Source organism: Agelaius phoeniceus, chromosome 18 (assembly GCF_051311805.1).
Source record: "Agelaius phoeniceus isolate bAgePho1 chromosome 18, bAgePho1.hap1, whole genome shotgun sequence".
Lineage (NCBI taxonomy): Eukaryota > Metazoa > Chordata > Aves > Passeriformes > Icteridae > Agelaius > Agelaius phoeniceus.
Window position 1 is genome coordinate 13,904,492 of NC_135282.1, and position 3,648 is coordinate 13,908,139.

The 3,648-nt window shown below is 50.3% G+C and overlaps 1 long non-coding RNA gene across 1 annotated transcript; it reads right to left on the bottom strand.

Moving 5' to 3' along the window:
* Positions 1–755: 755 nt before the first annotated feature.
* LOC143695464 (uncharacterized) lies at positions 756–3,318 on the bottom strand. Its single transcript, XR_013184672.1, has 4 exons — positions 3,248–3,318; positions 1,647–2,412; positions 1,078–1,219; positions 756–971 (listed from the first exon to the last, which is right to left on the bottom strand). It is a non-coding gene; the product is annotated as an uncharacterized LOC143695464 (long non-coding RNA).
* Positions 3,319–3,648: the final 330 nt, after the last annotated feature.

Here is a 3,648-nt window from a genome sequence, read left to right on the forward strand (position 1 = left end):
GCTGGAGAAGAGGGGATCAAGCTCAGACCTCACAGGTATCTGCAGCTCCTCCCGAGGGCAGCTCCCATCTCTGCCCTGAGACAGGGACAGCACCCAGGGCATGGCTGGGGCTGGGCCAGGGCAGCTCAGGCTGAGATCAGGGCAAGGTTCTGCCCCCAGAGGGTGCTGGCACTGCCCAGGCTGCCCAGGGAATGGGCACAGCCCCGAGGCTGCCAGAGCTCCAGGAGCCTTTGGGCAGCACTGCCAGGGATGGACAGGGTGGGATTGTTGGGGGTCTGGGCAGGGACAGGGGTGGGACTCGATCATCCTGTGGGTCCCTCCAGCTCAGGATATTCTGTGATTCTGTGATTCCATTACTCTGCTAAAATCCCTCTCTCAACCACACAGAGCTGAGCAGGGGGTGGCTGTTCCAGCCTCTTCAACTCTGCACCTGATTTGATCCACCTTGTGCCACTTGCCGTGTAGGGCCCCATACAGCACCTTCCCATGTTCAATGCATCCCTGCAATAAGGCAGGAACTGTCAGTGAAGAGAGCACACTGCTTTTCATTTTCAGGTAGCTGATTATATGGGTGGGGCCTCCTCAGCACATGTCACCATGCACTGCTCACTCACTGCCCGTCCCATTTTCCCTCCTTTCCTCTGCAGGGGGATGGAGCTGGAAATTGGAGGCACAAAAGGCAAAGATCACAGTTTGAGACAAGAACAATTTACTGGAAACAGCAATGATATAAGGAAAAAAAACCCAGTAACAGCAACAATATTTTTTAAAAAAGTGTCTATTAAAGAGAGAGTGATTCACATGCCAAAATGCTTACCACAGACCCTGAGACAATGAACAAAGGCCAAAGGCTTTCCCCCTCCCATGTTTTTTGACTGGAAGATATTTCCTTCTTCTCAGAAGCCCAAGAGAGTCCTTTGCTCCATCCTGGCAACGACCCAAGGTCATATCAAACAACAGAAGGGTCCTGGCTGAAACCAGGACAGTTTTCAATAAATTTCAGCCCTACTCCAGCTAGAGAGTAAAAAAAGCAAAAAGCAGAGGTCGCTACTGAATGACTCCTGCAGTGTCACTTACAGGGTCACGTCTGTCCTTCCGTGGTGAGTGTTGGTCTGAGAGGTCAGCAGGAGCTCTGCTCCACAGAAAAGCACTGAGGGGATGGAGGAACCACATCCTCTGAGCTCCCAAAGGTCCCAGTGACCTTGTTCCCTCTCCCTGTCTGGAAGGTGGTTGAAAACGGTTAATTTCAGTCCATCTCTGTCACTGACAAGCAAGCAAGGAGAACAGTTCCCCCATTAGCATTCTGCCAGATGCCTTCAGGACAGTTTAATTTACATCTGTATAATCTTTATGATTTAGAAGATTCACAGGGAACTGCCTAAGATTCAGATGTGTCTGGAATGGGAGCTCGACAGTATGGTTTATTTAAAGATCTCTTTGTCAAATCATATTTTGGGTTGGAAGGGACCCTTAGAGGCCACTTGGACCCCTCCCCCCCCTCTTGCAATGAGCAAGGATATCTTCAGCTAGACCAGGTCACTCAGAGCCCATCTGACCTGGCCTTGGAGGTTTCCAGGGAAGCTTTTGAAAGCTACAAGCATTGAAAGTAACAATCTCAGGGGAAAAAATGGGTATGGCCAACTCACCCAGCACAGTCTTCTCAGCAGGTTCACAGGCCCTCCTGCCTTCTGGCGAGGGCGTTGCTGGCTGGACAGTTTAAACATGATTTTATGAGCAATTTGCAGCCTGTGGACTGCTGCAGACTCTTCTCAGTGCTCCCTGAATGCTGACATGGGGAGGACAAGTCCAGCCACACATTTCTTCTCCTCTCACATACCAGTTTGACCTCAGGAGGAAGTGTAGAATATGTGTAGGTGTCATGGAATCATAGAATGGTTTGGCTTGGAAGGGACCTTCCAGATCCCTGCCATGGGCAGGGACACCTCCCCTTGGAGTAACCAACCCCATCCCACCTGGCCTTGGACACTTTCAGGATGGGGCAGCCACGGCTTCTCTTAGCAACCTTTGCCAGGGCTCAAACACTCTTCTAGTAAAGAATTTTCTCCTAATATCAAAAGTAAACCTCTCCTCTGTCAGTGTGAAGCCATTCCCCCTTGTACCATATGTATGTAGATATGGAGAAATATGTATGTAGAAACTGTAGAATATTGTACAACAAATAGAAATGTATGAAGTTTATGGGACTTCAGGGTTTTCTTCTCAAACATTCTTTAATCTCATGGCCCTATGAATTGTAGCAGTTCCAGCCTGGAGTGTCCTGCATTATTTGTAGGTCAGAGTGGAATCCTTTAGGCAGTTGTGCCTCACCTTCTCACCATATCAGAGCTGTGGCTGTCTCTCAGCAACCAGAGGTAAAGGAGAAAATCCTTATCCCAGTCTGGTCAGGCAAACCTGCAAGAGAAGGGAGCATGTGCCATCTCCTGCCATGGGAAGCACCACAACCTAAACACACAGGGGATGAGCCAGAACAGATTGGATCCAGAATATAGAGGCTTCCCCGGCTTCCCCATCTTCCCCAGTCCAGAATGTGCCAGCAGGATTTCAGTGATCTTCCTCACCCACCACACCAATTATCAGCATCTGGTCCCTCCTGCAGCTCCTATTAGAAAACCCAGGTAAAAAAGCAATATTTTAGGGATTTTTTCACTGGTGTCAATGTGCAGGTACAGCTTATCCAGGGGTACCAGGGCAGATCTGAGCCCTTTCAGGGCAGGCAGTTCCCTGGGAGCAGAGGCAGGAGTGTGGATGCACAAGGCCTTCTCCATGCTGTGTCCTGCAGCTGGGCTGCTCTGCTCCCTCCTCCTGTTCTTCCCTGCCCTGCACAAAGCCACTGTGCTCCTGCTCTGGAGGAAATAAAACAAAGGAGAGAATGGAGCTCTTCATTCATCCATGATGGCTGCAAGGGGAACAAAACCCTTGGCTCAAACTTAGAAAGTTCTTAATGCCAAGAGGAGCTGAGCTCTTGGCACAGCAGAGGCTTTGGACCCAGCCATAGCCGGTGAAAGGGAGTCAGAGCAATGCCTGGAATAAGGGGAGGAGGGGGCACCTGGTAGCACACAGGTGGGGCTGAAGAACGGCCAGCCGCTCTTCCCTGGCCTGCAGGGACCCAGTGAACCATGGCACTTGGCCTCTTTCCTCTGCAGCCACTCGCTGCTGGTTCCAGCCCGGCTGAGAAGAGCTCCCCTCCCCAGCCCAGCAGATATATCTGCTCAGAGAAGTGACTCACCAGGGCCTGCTAAAGAAAATCCATTTTCTACTGAAGCCCAGAGAGCCTGCAAGGAGCCTGTCTGTGGCAGACGAGCTCAGGGAAGAGTTAAAGCACAGCATCAAGCTTTCAGCAGAGACAAAAAGTTGTTCTCCTGCCTTTCTTTTCATTTTTTTTCTCCTCGCTCTTAAAAAAATGCCTCATTTTCACTTCAGTGAAGCTGGAGAGGCAGGAAATAATACAAAGGCTCTTTACAAAGCCTGGCTTCTTTCTTCTGTGGCATCTGTGCTGAAGTGTCTGTGATGGTAACAGCCTCTGCTTTCTCTTCACAGGACTCAGTTTCATCAAATATTCCCTCTCTTGAGGCTGTGCGATGGTGGGATTCCCTCTCCCAGCTCCATTGCTTTTCCAGTCACACTCTG